We start from the raw sequence: 17,884 nt of genomic DNA, 5'->3' as shown, positions 1-17,884 counted from the left end.
GCCTCAACTTTTAACCTTCGGCTTTTGACAATCAGTCTGGTGATTCGTGACATTTACCTTAGACACCTAACATCTATTCCAAAATCTTTTATCGACCTTTCTTATTTTTCATTCTTGCATCGTAAATTTTCATTTATTCGCAGTTGAGAAGCTTGATTCTATATTCTTGAAACTCCATTTGTTTTATTCATTATTATTTCATTCTGACTGCCTACTATTATTTATAGGTTCTTAACTCTTGAACCTTCCCTTGACAATTGACTATCTACAGTTGATTCTTGAACCATTGAATCATTTCTTTTACACTTGATACTTTGTACCTGTGATTTATTGTATAGTTGACATTTTTAACTCTCGAACCTTTCTTCCAAGTTTCCAAGTCATGATAACTATCTCTACTCCTAAGCTATTTACTGTTGCATCTTGACTTAAGATTATTATTTTTTAACACTTGATACTTTTAATGATATAAATTTGAATTTTATTTTTTTTTTACAATGTGCTGTAAACCTTCTTGAGTCTAGAGAATTTCTCGGCTAAACGGGCCGAGCCGTTATGTAATATTTTACAAATCCACTTTAGAAATGGTTTTATACATCACAGAAAAACATAGGAAAAATACTTAGACCATTCAAATGACAATCAAACGACTGTTTGGGGAGTCTTTTAATAGCATATAGTTATCACTTCTCTCAACCCTTTACTTGTTGAGAAGTGTTTCATCGTTAACCGTTTTTTTTTAAATCATTTTCATTTACTGCACAATTTATCATAGTCGCAATAGATATCAATGAAAACTCCCAATCTTATCTTTCTCATAATTTTTTTTTATCCTTCATGCCTCGATTCATTTTATAATGTCGTCATTTTATAATCTCTCCATGTTCTAACATTTTTATTATTTTTTATTCATATATCTAGGATTTTCCCGCTGTTCCTTTTTCTATTTTATTCTTTTTTTTCATTTTATATTTTTTTCTTTTTTTTCTGTTATTCATCTTCTTTCTCTTTTCACCTTCTTTTCATCGAATTTTAATCTTAACTTTTGCATTTTTTTTTTTTTTACTTTTTATACTTTGGACTCCTGATTATTGAGTTCTTACTAGAGACTATTGATTTGTCTCTTGAATATTCAGTTTGAGTATTTCACTTTGACCCTATTCGCTTATTTTAGTGTTTAACTATTTTCGACACCTAACTTAGCTCTTTACTTGTGGTTCAATTTTTTTTAAACTCTTTTTTAAACGTTGTCATTTGGATTTATAATTTTGACTCTAGATTTTTCTATTTACGATTGACTCTTGCTAATAAAATTTAAGCTAGAAGAAATAACTCTTTACTCTAGAGTTATGCTTCCTGGTTCTTGACTATAGGCTCGCCACAAGTTACATGATTGGCTTTGATCTTGAGCTTTACCATCCGGACACTGTTTTACCTCAAATGTTTCTACTTATTATTTTTTATCTCAAAAACGATAAGATCAGAGCAACGAAAATCATAACATCTCCATTACTCATCATATTACCTTCTCATTGTTTCATTTCTTTAACTATGATAGTTTGATTTCATCTATGGTTTTCTCTTTTAAATTTAACTTTTTTTGTTTTTTTAACAAAAAAAAAAATTTAATTTTTATTCGTATTCCTAAGTTCTTTCTTCTTCTTTTGATTACACAATATATGACTGTCGTTCACCTTCATAGTTATATTCAACAATTTTTGGGACTTCAAAATACTCCAACGAACTTCTGTTTTTGAATTTAAACTTCCCAGTTTTTTTTTATTAATTTTCCCCCATTCAGGAATGCTTAAAGTTCCTTTAATTCACTCAACCTGTTGGGACTGTTATTCACCCAAAAACAGGACATTATTTTACTTCCTTTTGAATTACTTTACCTATTAGGGACTGTAGTTCACCCAAAACAGGACTTTATTCTACTACATTCTGATTCGCTCAACCTGTTGGGACTGTTATTCACCCAAAACAGGACTTTATTTACTTCCTTTTGAATTACTTTACCTGTTAGGGACTGTTATTCACCCAAAACAGGACTTTATTCTACTACATTCTGATTCACTCAACCTGTTGGGACTGTTATTCACCCAAAACAGGACTTTATTTACTTCCTTTTGAATTACTTTACCTGTTAGGGACTGTTATTCACCCAAAACAGGACTTTATTCTTTTACATTCTGATTCGCTTAACCTGTTGGGACTGTTATTCACCCAAAAACAGGACTTTATTAACTTCCTTTTGAATTACTTTACCTGTTAGGGACTGTTATTCACCCAAACAGGACTTTACGTAACTTCCTTTGATTCACTCAACCTGTTGGGACTGTTATTAACCCAAAAACAGGACTTTATTTTACTTCCTTTTGAATTACTTTACCTGTTAGGGACTATTATTCACCCCAAAACAGTACTATTTTATTTATTTCAAAACACTTCAACCTTTTTACCACATTGTTTCTTAATTACCAACAAAAAAACATCGTTCAAATGTGCATTTATTCTCCTTGGACCATTTTATCAAATTACGTTGAAAGGTACTTAGATATATTTTTTTTACACAAATTTATATATTTTTTATTTGTATATAAACTTGTTTAAAATCTTTCATCCATCCAAATGCCTTTTAATTGATCTAGATTAAATTAATTTCATTGAACTCGACGATCCTTTTTTTGACTCCTTAATATTCATCTTGAAAGCGCTTTTGTTATTTATTTATTTATTTATTTTTTTTTTTTTTTTTACATCAACGCTTTGCGAATTTTTCTCCACCCCAAAGAAACTACTTCCTTTTGAGGCATAGTATTTATTCCGATTTAGAGACTGTCAGACACCAATTTTACATCAAAAACAGTTTTTGGGACTTACGTTAACCCCAACGAGATACCGTTTACTTGTTATTTTATTAACCTTTATCGGAAAAAGGGAACTAAACCAGTTTTTTTTTAATTCAATTAGTATTTCGAACACTTGTTAAAAAATCCATATTCACCTTAACTGTAAGTTTGATTGCGTTACCACAACAAAAATGAAGAAGAAAAATCGACTGCCACTTCCTCAGCAGACTGATTAATGTTTTTTTTTTAACGACAATACTTCCCCCAGCATTTCAAAATCCTTTCGAATATATGGTTGCTCCATTTTTGTTCCGCAGTAAAATTGATTGATGTGATGCAATGCTCGATCCAAAAATAAGATAAACTCTGAAATATTCACTTTGCAGCAACACAATCGAAAAAAAACACAGGCACACGTTCAATGTAAATTTATTTTGACTATCGAGGCCACCATCTTGAAAAGTACATACCATCTTTTGGTCCAACCAAATTTCACCAATCCATAATAAAAATTTCTTAAGACACATACCGTTTTAAATCAGGGAGCATTGGTTACCCTTACCGAACACGCCATTGTCGTAACCGGTCAACTTCCATCCTCGAAATATCCATCCTTTTTTTTTTAATCTAGCCGCGTCACATTCTTTCCTAGTTCAACTCACTACAAATCACAGCACTACGACAGAAAATCTACCGTCACTCTATAGCTCTCTTTGTAAACTGAATCCCACCTTCGATTCTTCGAAGAGCTCTTATTCTCGCATGAACAGTTTACCCTCTCTTCTTGTTGAGTTACGCAACGGAAAGATCGGAAAGCCGCGTGTTTTCTCCATTTGATCCAACAACAAAGGTCCTTCGAGAGTCTCTCTCTCACACACTTTCTTTTGACGTATTCATTTCTGAACGGAATCTCAAGACACGGTGATACATAATTATTCAGAACATGATTATATTCGGTTTCGTAGTAACGTTACCAATATCAATTAGTTCTCATTGCCTTAATGCTAACCTAACCTTTAACCCATAATAGTGTATAAATATCAACAATATTTTTTCTATGTTATTATCAATATTCTCTACAGGGACATCCCTTTGTTGGAGTGGCTTTGATTGTAAGTCCTCCCAAGCTTGCATAGATGGTTCTATTTATAAGCATGGTACTAGTCCAGTTAACAATTGCCGAGTGGCATCCTCGTCTTTTCATAGCTGTTTCGATTGAACTGTGAGATGCGTTGTCGAATGCCCCTTCAATGTCTAGAAAAGAAGCGAGTGCTATTTCTTTTGCCTCTAGGGTCTTTTCTAGTTTTTGTGTTAAAGTATGTAAGGCCGTAACCGTTGACATACCTTTTTTGTAAGCGAACTGGAAATTATTCAGCTTACTTGAGCTAAGATACTGCGATTTAATGTGCTCGTCAAGTATCTTCTCCATTATTTTCAAGATAATGGATGTCAGACTTATAGGTCTGAATGCCTTTGGTTGAGTTTTATCTTTTTTCCCTGGTTTCGGGATGAAGATAACTCGTACCTTTTTCCACTGAGTGGGAATATGACAGAGGGTCATACTGGCGACAAACATCTCTACCAAGGCAGGTGTTACCATTTGTTTTGCTTGCTGTATTTGGATTGGTATAATTCCATCTTCACCAGCAGCTTTAAATGGCTCGAATGTACTTATCGCCCAGTCAACCATTGACGGTTTAAAGATTGCGCGCGATTTGCGGAGAGCTTCCTCGCGTCTGACATTTCGTCTGGGTCTTCCAGCCGGAGTGTCTACACTCTCTATCCCTTCAATGGATCCTGGGAAATGCGTACTTAGTAGTAATTGAAGTGTTTCTTCTGGGTCTGTAGTGAACTCCCCATTGTTTTTCTTCAATTGACCCAGTCCATTTGAGTGTTCTTTAGATAGAACTTTCTGGAGCCTGGCAGCTTCTGGCGTAGATTGAACGGATTCACACATGTGCCTCCACCTACTTCTCTTAGCTTTACGAATATTTTTATTGTACTCCGTTAGGGACTTACGATAGTCATCCCAGTTTGAGTCAGCTTTTGTTTTGTTGAAAAGTCTCCTTGTTTTTTCCTTAACTTTTCTAGTTGTCTGTTCCACCAAGGAACTCTTCTGTTTGAAACACGTTCCATCAGTGGACAGCTTGCTTCGAAAGCGTATATGATCTTATTGGTAAAACTGTTTGAAGCTTCCTCTAATTGCTTTGTTGTTCGTATTTTCACATCCAACAAAGGTTTAAAAACTTCAAGTGTGTGTTTGTAGAGATCCCAGTTGGTGTTCCTAGGGTCTCTATAAACGTCCCTGATTATTTCTCCTCCCACTATGTCGAATGTAATATGTCTGTGATCAGACAGTGATTCTTCATCCGACACCTCCCAGTTATTTATTTTCCCTAGAAGCAGTGGTGTGCATAGAGTTAAATCGAGGACTTCTTGTCTGTTCGCCGTTGTGAACGTAGGTTTGTTCCCCTCATTACATATTTCAATATGATTTTGTGAAAGAAACTCTAATAAAGACTCACCTCTATTGTTGATGTCTGTACTTCCCCACAGCGTGTGATGAGCGTTAGCATCGCAGCAGACGAGAAACTGCTGGTTTTGTGCCCGGCATTTTCTCATGAATTCTACTACCATCGGTGGGGGTATATCGGTGCTATCTCCCGGGAAATACGCTGAGGCTACACTTACCGTGTGCTTACCTTTCGGTGTCGGTATTTCCATTCGTATAGCCGTGATGTCTCCGTCGATAAATTCTGTAAAGGGAGTAAATTTAATTCTTTTATTTACTAGTAAAGCAGCCCTTGGGTGAGCGCTTCTTTCGTCGTAAAGAATCTTACCATTCGGCGTGTAAAGCCCTTGTACCTTACCCTTGTTAACCCAAGGTTCCTGGATAAAGGCAAGGTCCAGGTCCTTAGACGTATCCGAATGGGCTTAAATTTTACCAGTATTGTTGAGAATTGAGGAGAGGGCAAGAAAGTTGGAAAATAAGGGCCAACCTGTTGTCCAACTATTAGTTCAACTCTGATGAATTTGGAATGATTTTTCAATAAATATCGAAAATGTAAATAGGTATATACCGTAAACTGGGGGAACTTTGATCACCGGGGTAACCTTTATCAACATGATTTTTTTTTTCAGATAATCATCATTAACTAAGTCTGAAGTTAAAATATCTGAAAACTCTTAAGCCTATAAATTGAGTTTCAAAAAGGCTAAATTTAGTTTGTAGTTGGAGAATTTTTTATATGATTTAAAATGTAGTTTTAAAGTTTTAAAATATCTGTTTTTTCGAAGACTCACTAACAACCACCTCTCCTGATGAAATGATAGCATCTAGAAGCAAATGGATTGTTTTATTTAAAATTTTAACTTTTTTTCCTTTGTATAGGTATAGTTTTATAGTTATTTTTATGATCATTATACGGTATAACACAAACAACAGATTTTTGCTATCATATAGCTTTCGAGTCAAACTTGGCACACGGAAACCTATCAAATAGAATTTGCTGTCAGCGTTTAATATAAGAATCAGTTAAGATGTGCTAAGTCAATATACTTTCTTCTCCCCGCGGACCTTGATATGTTGCTCAGAATATTACGGAAACTCTTCCTGGTTCCTTGTCCTGCAAACCTTATATCAGCACCAAAGATATGGTCACACTTTACGAGCTCGTTTTTTTTTTCGTAACTGCAGCATCCCCTTGCTTGCCTTGCCGATAAATTGCCATTGTTTTCGTCCGGTTATGCTTCTCTGATTTTACGACTTCACCACCGCAGCACCGTCAGCAATCTTGGCGGAGTGCTAATAAAACGTTGCGCGTCTCTTCGCTCGTCATATCATCGGTATTCGGGTTTGCGTTGTCATTTTGAGATAAAAAAAATACAACAGCATACACTATAGGGTGAATGGAGGCAAGGATCTTTTAAGGAGACTGGACAAAAATGTACGAAACTTGGTTTTTCGGTGTACACAAATGTGCAATATACGGTTGGAAAGATCTTGATGAGACGAGAAAGAGTTACCACAGGGTTAAGTGAATCAACCGTGGGAGAAGGACGCTATGGGTTAAAGAAATTTTATTTTCTTGAAGAAAAAAAAATTAAAAAAAAGGTTTAGCGTTACAAAAAAATTAAAATATAAAAAAATTAAAATTCGTCAATACAATGAATTTAATTTTGAAATTTAATTGAACTTTATTTTTGATCTTTTCCAACCTTCGGCTGAATGAAAAGCATTATAAAAATACAAAAATTACTATCCGATTTTTCCTCGATAAAATCACACAAAATGCATGTAGGAAAGAATCTGATTATTGCTACGACTCTGATAAAATTTAACAAAGGCACCTAAAATAAAAGCATCTAAATAATTGCTGCAACAGATTTACTATGTTTACCCAACATTTTCTTTTTAGTTTCTGCTTGCGTGAAAAATATACAGTGGTAATACATTTGCAACCGATTGTAAAAAATTATAAACTATCGCCCAATGGGAAAATAGGTCCCAAATTCCCATCATATTTGGCGAGAGTCATCTCAATGAGGTGTTATCCGACCTTTATTACCCACCTACCTACCTAAGGGTCCGGCGCCGGTTGATCAACGCATAGAGCTGAGATAGTGATCTCCACTGCTGGCGATCCGGAGCCAGCGTCTTCACTTGCTGCCAGCCAAGGTTCTCGTCAACTGGGCCTGCCTCTTCTTCGATGCCCATCTGGATTCCAGTCAAGCGCCTCTCTGCAAATCTCGTTTTCATCTCTTCGCAGCGTGTGCCCAATCCACCTCCACTTACGCTCCCGAATATTGATTTCTAGCGCCCCTTGTTGACACTGGCGATGAAGTTCCACGTTTGAGATCCAGTTGCCAGGCAGCGATTTACAAAAAGGCGATTCACATAAACTTGCAGATTTCACGTTGTCACCGCATATATGCACGTAGTTTAGCACCCGTACAACAATGCGGATATGACGTTTGGGTTGAAGATTCAGATTTTCTTTCGTAGGGAGATGTGGATATTTTGGAGATTCGCAAATGCAAATCGGGCTTTTCTGATCCGGGTTTCGATGTCTTTCTTGGTACCACCATCAGGCGTAATCTGGCTACCAAGATACTGGAAGCACTCCACTGTCTCAACCTGTTGTCCAGCTACCACGAAATCGGAACGATTTTCTGTGTTGATTTCCATCGACTTGGTCTTTCCGACATTGGTTTTGAGACCTGCTGCCTTGGAGCTTTCGGCGAGGTCGTCGAGTTTGCTCTGCATGTCTTGTTGTCTTTGGGCGAGCAAAACAATATCGTCTGCCAGGTCAAGGTCGTTCAGTTGCTCCATTGTTGAAAGATTCCACGGTAATCCTCGGTTTGGTCTAGAGTCAATCGATCCAGTCAAGATCTCATCCACTACGATGATAAAAAGTAGCGCGGATAAAATACATCCTTGGCTCACTCCAGCAGTTACTGGGATTGGTTCGGACAAGACACTGTCGTGCAAGACCTTGCACGAAAATGCCTCGTACTGTGCTTCGATGAGATGGACTAGTTTCTCTGAGACTCCTCGTCGTCTTAGAGCCGCCCAGATGTTTTCATGGTTCAGTCGGTCGAATGCTTCTTCGAAATCAACGAACACCAGTGAAAGAGAGTCCTGGAATTCGTTGATTTGTTCCAGTATGATTTGTAGCTGTAGCTTCTGGATCCTGTTCAGGATCACTTTGCAGAGTACTTCGAGAATTGTACAGATCAAAGTTATGCCAAGTCAGTTAGCGCACTCGGTCAGGTCTCCTTTATTCGGCACCTTTACAAGGATTCCCTGCATCCAGTAGGCCGGGAATGTAGCACTATCCCAAATGTCAGCGAAAAGACAGTGCAACATTTGTGCTGACAACGCAGGGTCGGCTTTGAGCATCTCAGCAGGAGTGCAATCGATCCCAGGCACTTAGTTGGACTTAATGTCTTTGATTGCCGCTTCTATTTCAGCCAGCGAGGGCGCTTCCGAATGACGCCATTAATGCGATTTACTGTTGGCGCTTCGAGCTGCGGGTTCTGTTGGCCATCGCTATTTGTGACTCGGAAGAGTTGTTCGAAGTGCTCAGTCCATCGTTTGAGCTGAGCTGTTCGAGCGGTCAATAACTGACCTACTCGGTCTTTAGCGGCATTCTTGCATTAGTCCTTGCACCACTAAGGCGGCGAGAAATGTCATAAAGTAATCTTCATTGGCGGCGACTCTTTCGCCCTCTTAGGCTAGGGAGTTTGTCCAGGCTCTCTTAACTCGTCAACAAGCTCATTTAACTGCCCTTTCCAGTTTCGCATATCGCAAGCGGGTGGCTGCTTTGGCTGACCCGGTACCTGTCTGCTCAATTCCGACTTTCGCTATTCTCCGATCATCGACCATCCTCCAAGTTTCATCCGACATCCATTTACTTCTTCTTCCACAAACTAAACCGAGAGTACCATGGCTAGTCGTGTTAAAGGCATTCTTGATTCCACACCACTGTTCTTCGTCTGTCGACAATTTTGAGGCTCGGGACTCAATCTGTTCAATATATGCCCTTTTCACCTCTGGATTCTCCAACCTTCGAACGTTCGTATCGACACCCGACTTTCTCTTCTCGCCTTTGGACACGCGCTACTCTTAGTCGTATCTCACCAAGGACGAGGGGATGGTCAGATGCAATGTCTGCGCTTCGTTTGTTGCGGACATCAAATAGGCTCCTTCATTTTCGGCTGATTCAGATGTGGTCAATTTGATTTTCTGTTCGGCCATTTCGGGATACCCAAGTGACCTTATGTGCTGGTCGATATGGGGGAAGCTGAAAAAGTGTGTTAGAAACAATTCTTCAACTTAATCCATTGGCAGCGCTAAGACTTTTTCAAATGCTGAAACATGGTTTCAGTTTGTCTTTATTCAGCCAGTATGCTGAAACAGCAATTAGGCATAAGCTTAGCTTTTGTTTAGCAAATCGCCGTTCTTAAGCAGTCAAAATGTTTGTTGGGAAGGCCTCGACTAGCTCAGGACTCCAGCCAATCTCGGGGTCGACTCGTCGTAGTAAGGGAATCACTTACTCACTTGTTCGACCTTAATTCCTCCCACCAAGTTATCAACCCGTATTTTAACCCTTTTGGAGTACGCAATAAAAGTGACACAAATTTGAAAAAGCAAACGAAAGTTGTATAACTGACATGTAGTTGAATAACGTTAACATATTAAGAACTCAGGATTGGAGTAAAGGCTGAATTTTGGGTGTAGGAATGACAAAAAATATCTTAAAATCGATGTAAAACGCAAAAAATAACAAATCTGATAAAAATTTTAAAAAAATATCCTTAACACATCAAATAAGTTTTAAATGTAGCTAAAACATGATAAAAATAATAACAAAAAATAAACGAAAGGTGATGAAAAATGGCATTGAAAATAAAATCAATTGTTTATTTTAAGAAATAATGGACAAACACGAAATTATTGCGACACCGACAATGATTAGAATCAAAACAAAAGTTTAGGGTAGTTTTATGGATATATTTACTTCAAAAATCAAAATCGATGAAGCCTTTAATTTAAAATTGAACGCATTTCGTCTTTACAGTGTCATCCGGTACGAGTTTCTCAGTTTTTCTTTTTAATTTTCTAAACATGTCCTTCTCGTCTTAGGGTGTCTTCTTGCTCTTCCGAAGTTCCTGCTTCATTATTGCCCAGTAGTGCTCCACCGGGCGCAGTTCCGGACAGTTTGGTGGGTTCATGTCCTATGGAATAAAATGGACAAAATTGGCCTCATACCACTCCAGGAGACTTTTGGAATAGTGGCATGATGCCAAATCTGGCCAAAATAGCGGAACTACGTCGTGCTGCTGCAAGAACGGCAAAAGGCGCTTAACGAGGCACTCAGATTTGTAGATCTAGCCATTTACTGTGCCCTTTGTCATGAAAGAGCAGATGGCCTTCAAAACGAGATATTTGGAGGCGAACTCCGTCATTTTCTTTTTTTAAGATTTGTCGTCCACATCCAACTTGCTCTTGCCGGTGAAAAACTCCAACCCCGGAATTAGCATAAAATCGGCCCAGCAAACATTTAAGAAGGTATATCGCAGGAACAACAGAATTATTCAAACAATTATACCAGACGAAAAGATTGTATTAAACTTACCAAAATAGTATATAGCTACAAAAGTGGAGGCGATATATCTACAATGACAAGATTCCAACGATTAGATTTCCCCACAAAATGCAAAATAATCGATTTTATGTAACTTGAGTAAAACGATGGAAAACTTTCCCCTCCGTCTTTTTGTTCTCTGTTCCAGGTTTTCTTCCAGCTCCTTTGCCGTAGTCCAACGTCAACTGCTCCTGGAACCGCTTCAACACTCTGGAGACGGTTGAATGGTGAATGTTCAACATTTTGCCCATCTGCCGATGCGACAGGTCAGGAAATTCCAGGGATTTGGAAAGAATTTGTTCTCTCGACTCGCGTTGGTTCACCTCCATTTTCGTTGAATCGAAACACACGACTTCGAGTTCGACAGCATGTAAACTATACAGGGGCGGTCCTAGAGTTGGCTCTTGGGGGGGGGGGGTGATTTTCCAAATTTTCGAAAATCAAACAATATCGTAAATATCTGGCGAAAAAACGTTTATTTTGAGAAACAAAATGGAGGAGGAGGAGGAGGAGGGGGGAGGGTTTACAGTTGCAAATAAGACTTGTATTTTGTAGTTTTGTTATTGAAAAAATTTGTGAAAACTTTTAACAAATTTTCTCAATACACTTATTTATATATACTTTTATAAAACAATTTGCGAATCTTAGATGGTCACTGTGAAAAAGTGTTGATAAAAAGATTATTTTCGTAATTTTTACAATTTGTAGTTTTAAAAATTAAAACTTTAAGAATTCTTTAAAGAATTTTCCGATATGAATATCATTTCACAAATGAAAATTAAACACACATTTTCGTAGAAGGAAATATAAAAAAAGCTTCAAGTTATCCATAATATTTTTTCTGGGCATCTTCATATCAGCGTAAGACCCTCACCAAAATTTTACAACAATTCCAAAACAATTATTTAAGAAAAGTGTTCTTTAATAATTGCTGTTAATTAAAAACTGAATATACAATTATTTTTCCGAAGTATTTTCCTGAATCGTTGTTCGAAAGTATCGAATTATTATTAATTTTTGTTCCAATTCTTCAATTTTAAATTTAAATTCAATTCTAAATAAGATCATCAAAATCATATTCTTAGGTATGAAGTTTTTGACACTTCATTTTTATTTGTTTTTTCTTAAATTTCGAGCTCTCATACTAGATTTTTTATTTTATTGTATCTGAATCCAAAGAAATAGTAACTAATTTGCAACGAATAATTTTAAAAAGTGAAAAGTAGTTTTTTTTCCTGCTCTCAATATTTCCAAACTTTTTGTATAATGTTTGAATAAAATAAAAGAATATTGAATATAGAAATAATTTCTGAAACTTAATACTATTTCAATATTTCAGTGGAAAGTCATAATCAATTGCAATTGAAATAACCAAACTTTCAGATTCAGAGTAAATTTTTTAACCTTAATTATTAAGCTGGATTTCTACTCAAAATTTGAAATATTATTGTGTAGATGAGCTGAAAACAGTACATATCGGAGATATAATTGGTGTGAATCCTGAAATTCAGCCATGTTGGTCAAAAATTAGAAAAATGTCTTCCGAATGTTTAACTTGAGCGATTGCCTTGTTTCCGAGAAAATAGTCGGGGATGACGAAATACTTTTATCTCACCTGGAAACCTCACCTAATCAAAGCAGGTGAAAAACACTATTTTTTGAGCTTTTTACAGAATTTGAAGCATAACTAATATCAAGTTTCAACCAATAATCTAAGTTTCAAATTTTTAATGTAATTTTTTATTACCATAAAATCCCCATAATTGAAATTTATTTTTATAATTTTAATAATAATTTGGTCTCAGAACAACTTTATCGTAACCATTTCTTACTTAATTAATTTAATTTTGAAAATTTTAAATTAATGAATGGATTTTTTTATAAAAACTATTGATCATTATTAAAATTGTTTGATTGTGATAACGGCTCAAAATGTATGACGCCCTTCGAGCCAAAGGAGTATAAGTGCATAGAAGCTAATAAAAGACAAAAATATCATAGTAAACGAGCCTTCAAAATAAAAATAAATGATTAATTTAAAAAAAAAAACTTATTTTGAGAAAACATATTTTTAATTTTATGTGTTTGGCCATTTTCCATATATTTATCTAAAATTTGTATTTTTTCAATCGTAAAAGAATTTAAATAAAAATTCTAAAAATCTGAAAAATTACCAAATTATCGTTTTATATCAATAAATCAAAATCGATAATTTTTACTACGTCGTGGCAAATACAATTAAAGCAGTTTTTTTTTAAAAACGTTCTAAAATAAAATTTTATTTAAAATCAGAAATTAAAATGTATTTTTTTAATATAAAATGTCAAGACAGTTTCGGTACCTTTAATTCAGAAAAAAATATGGGCTTTGGAGATGCATTCTGTAAAAATCGGAACTTGCAATGAAAAATAAACCAAGAAATGGAAATGTAGTTTTAGATGTAGGCAACAAAAATCGAATCAGTTTAGGTGGACATCTGGGAGAGGGGGGCAGGGGTTGCCAAATATCCACACTTGTGCACGGAGAGGGAGAAGGGGGTAAAATATCATTTTTTTTTGTCCACGTGGTATCTGAACGGTCCCAAAGGTAATTTAACACTTAAAGGTTTTTTTTTTATTTCTTAAAAGGATCGAGATATGTTGATCCATCAAACATGGAGAAAAAACACTCTGCAATAACTTGTAAGATATCAAAGTTATGGTCGAAACAAGTTTGCAGGTGTTTATTGAACATACCGTCTTTTTTGTGAACATTATCAGAAAAGGATCAAACTATAGGTAAAGTTTAAACGAAGTTAGTCTGAAAAAACATTTTCACTAAATATCCAAAAAACTTCAAAAAATACATCAGTATTTAAGATAACTTAACAGATTAGCGAACGTAGTTTTAAGCATGCATGTTTCGCATGATCCCAAACTTTTTGCCGATACTGAGGGGTTAGCTCAAACTTTTGATCGTTAACATAAATAGCTATTTTATCATTTTTATCTATTAAATGCACTATGCAAATTTTAGCACAAAATTTAAAGAAATGTGTTTTGATGTTTATGAAAAAAGATTCAAATGCAACTAAAATTTTTAAATTCGTTCCACCCAACCCTGAACTGATCAGGTTTAAATATAAAGTGCGATTTTTCGGAAATTGTCCAACTTTAAACCAAGTTTAAGTCATATTAAGTTAACATATATATTTTGTCAATAACATACGAAGAAGGTTTTGCTCATCGACTTTAGAATGAGATCAAAAGAAATGCAATATGTAATAAGATGACTGATATATGGCCAAACAAATTAGCTCTTGTTTGAGGGGGTGATCCCAAACTTATGGCCGGCAGCGTATATGGTCAGCAAATTCGAATTCAACGCTGTAAGTACCTCAACGAAAGTTATTTGGTGAAATTTGGTCCAGCGAATTGCAAGTTACAGCTGTTTTAGTTCGGTGAACTCATTTTTTTTTTTCAATTTTAAGCTATTAAGTGATTAATAAATTCTGTTATTGAACAAACCCCCCACGGAGTGGAAAAATTTGAAAATTCGAAAGTACACCTACTAGGAAAAGTTCATAGTTTTTATATAAAATCCTGCGTTTGCGAGTATTTTGTAACGGTTTTTTGCCGCTTGGGGGGGGTGATCACCCCGATCACCCCCCCCCCCCAGAGGACCGCGCCTGAAACTATAAGGTTGGTTTCTACCCAATGGTAAAAAAGTTTAGCCCTGTTGAATGTGTCTCAATAATTTCGTGTTCGCCCTTTAAGTCCGAAAATATTGATAAAGAATAACGTTCGATTTTGGCACGGTTCAATTTAAACAACCGAAATTTTCGAGAACATTGTCATAAGAGGCCTGTACTTCTAAAATATGCTTGCCAGACTGCCCGGTATTAATCTACAGTATAATTTTTTCCGGCGAACAATAACTCCACACTTTTCAAATTCACTATAAGTGTTGTCAGTCCGTTCCCGGGCTTCTGATACGCTTAAAGCATGTGCAATTTGGGCCAAACTATCCCAACTGTAGCTACTGAGTGGCCCATATATTCTACCACCTTCAATAAAATCTATTGAGCGCAAACTGACGAGTGATACTGAAAGCAATAACAATCCAAAATATTCCGGTTCCACGGTAAACTATTCCGCTGGTGATTTACACTAGCCAAACTAAATAGCTAGGTACAGCAGGAATGATTTTTTGAAGAAAAAACTGTCAGTCTTTATGGTTGACTTGATTAGTGGCACTTGAATTTCAAGGTTTTTGAATTTAACACAAAAAATGTTGTTATTAAAAAAGCGTTTATGAGTATGTACCGCAAAATGGGGCGAACCAGGAAAACATTGGAAAAGCCGTTCTAATTCACATTAAAAAATATAGAAAACAACATATTTCAAATATATGTATATCTTAGAATCAAAAATTCAATGAGAATCTTAATCGAAAAATTATCCCAATTACCGCATTTAAGAAAGGAATGTTTAAATAACAAAATTCATTCCATCGTAAAAACATGCGCAAGGAGTCACAAATAAGTATGAATCAAATTTAATTTACCTTTTGTCATATAGATAAAGTTCCGATATAAGTAAAAATTTAATAAAGTTGAATTTTGAACATTACAGTAGAATAAATATTGTCAAAAATTCCAAAAAGCATTTTCATCGCTACTCCACGCGATTAACTTTGCAAGACAAACTGTATCGAAGAAGCTTCGAAAAACCCAAATATCATCCGGCCATGTCTTTTCCCCCAAGATTCCATTTCGAATTCTATTTAGAATAAGAAGCTTTGCATGTGTCGCCTTCATAAAAAAAAAGCGAAAGAAAAGACATCTACCCCATTCAACCAGCTCTGCAGTCAGTCAGTCAATGGAAGAGTCCCCAACGCTGGGGAGGATGCAAAGCTTCCGGTTGGGACGAAGACGAATAAACCCGGATGGGGTCGGGATGGTTCAATTCAAATCAAATCAAATATATTTATGTTCACCCAATCGTATGATGAAAATTGAATTGAAATCGATGAAAGGCTCGGTTCAGTTTTCTTGAATAATGTTGTACATAGACACACGGTCTGAGATTAGTCTAAGATAGGTCTACATAGACTTGTTCTTTCAGGTTATTTAATAGTGATTCTTTTCTAAACTTAGTCTTTTTGTTTTGACAATTTACCGCATTTACTTGAAGAATATGTCAATTAAATTGGAGAAATCATTATTCTAATTTAACGATTCAGAAATCCAGCGTTGATAATTGACTTTCCCCTAAATTCTCGATAATTATGATTGTCAAGGATAATCTACGATTATGGAACTACGCTTTATCAACGTCGGTTATGTCCATTGATCCCAGCGAGTAATAAATTTCTTTCGCAAAGACATAAATTTTGTCACTTTATCGTACCCTCCTGTGCACGAAGACAACTTCCAGATATGATGATGGACTTTCGCTAAGATTTTCTCCGATATGCCCGACGTCCCACGATTGGAGCATTATTTCATTTTGCGTATAATAAGCACTTTGAGAGCGGTTCGAAATTTTCATCGTTTTTATTTTTACTAGATAAAGAAAAAATCCAATCTTAGGGCTTGAAAAAAGTGACACTCAGTTAAAATTCCTTCCAATCAATGATTTACGATTAATGTTCTACTTAGGCACCAGTCACACTGACCACCTCCATTCGCACAATCTTTCCGCTATCGGTTAACGTTTTCTTTCTGTTCAACCTCCCCCCATTTTACTCCTTAATGTTCTTCACCGGTAGATATCGATAAAAAAACCCAACTGACTACCCCGATGAGAACTCGCTCAATATTCGAGGATAAAAAGCATAAAATTGTCGTAAATCTTGGATCACATCTTGCCGGTGAACGGATGACACTTCCTTCTACCACGACTGTGCCGGAATCGAAATCGTTTTCATTTTCATCGTTCAGTCCAGGTGGACTGCTGCCGGATTCTTTCCAACACGATTGAAAGCGTTTTTACTTCCGGATTTAGTCAATTGAAGGTCATAATTCTAGCAAAATTGCCCATCAAAACCAGTCACATTTAATCAATCGAGGTGGAAAACGCACGGTGTAATTTATATTGATTTATTTGATCGACACTCGAGGTTAGCGTTCATTGCTTATTCAGCGACTGAGCAGTTTTCAGGATCGTTTAACAAACCACGAGCTCTCAAGGCACATGAAGTTTTTTTAAGTTATAAGAGGTAAAGTTTAATGAACTTTGGCAATTTGGGATCCGAGGGTTTTTCGAGTTAAAGAAGGTTTGTATAATAGTTTCAAGAATCTCACTTTTTATGGAAGGGGAGCTCCCATACAAACTCAACTAGAAATGGGACATAACTCGAACAACTTGAAGACGATCTTCATGAAAACTGATTCACGAGCACGAAGAAGCTAAAGATGTGTAGATGCACTAAACATTTTCTAACGAATTATTAAGTAACAAGTAAAACGAAGTTTACCGGGTCAGCTAGTAGGTGCTATTTATTCCCGTTTTACCGACATAGTAATTTAGCCGGATATTACATAGAAAGCTCGCCAGATTACTCGATTCCACCCGGACTTACCCGGATTTTTTAAAACAAAATTTTGAGAATGTCCGTCCAGGCCCGATAGCCCGGATTCTGTTAAAAAAATATTCGGATTTTGCCCTTATTTATTCACCTTATTTGTAAAATGAAAGCAATTCAGTAAATATTATTTTTGATTTTTGCGTTCAGAAAGATTTATCGTTTTTGAACGAATTCTATCAAAATAAACATAAACAATTTATTGGAATCCTAAAATATTTACCACGGAGAGAAAAGTATAGTATTTCCAACAATAATCTACTAATATTCAATCATATATCTGATTGCTTCTCGGCCAACTATAATTATCAAAAT

Source organism: Uranotaenia lowii, chromosome 2 (assembly GCF_029784155.1).
Source record: "Uranotaenia lowii strain MFRU-FL chromosome 2, ASM2978415v1, whole genome shotgun sequence".
Taxonomy (NCBI): domain Eukaryota; kingdom Metazoa; phylum Arthropoda; class Insecta; order Diptera; family Culicidae; genus Uranotaenia; species Uranotaenia lowii.
Note: the sequence above shows the minus strand (reverse complement) of the source record.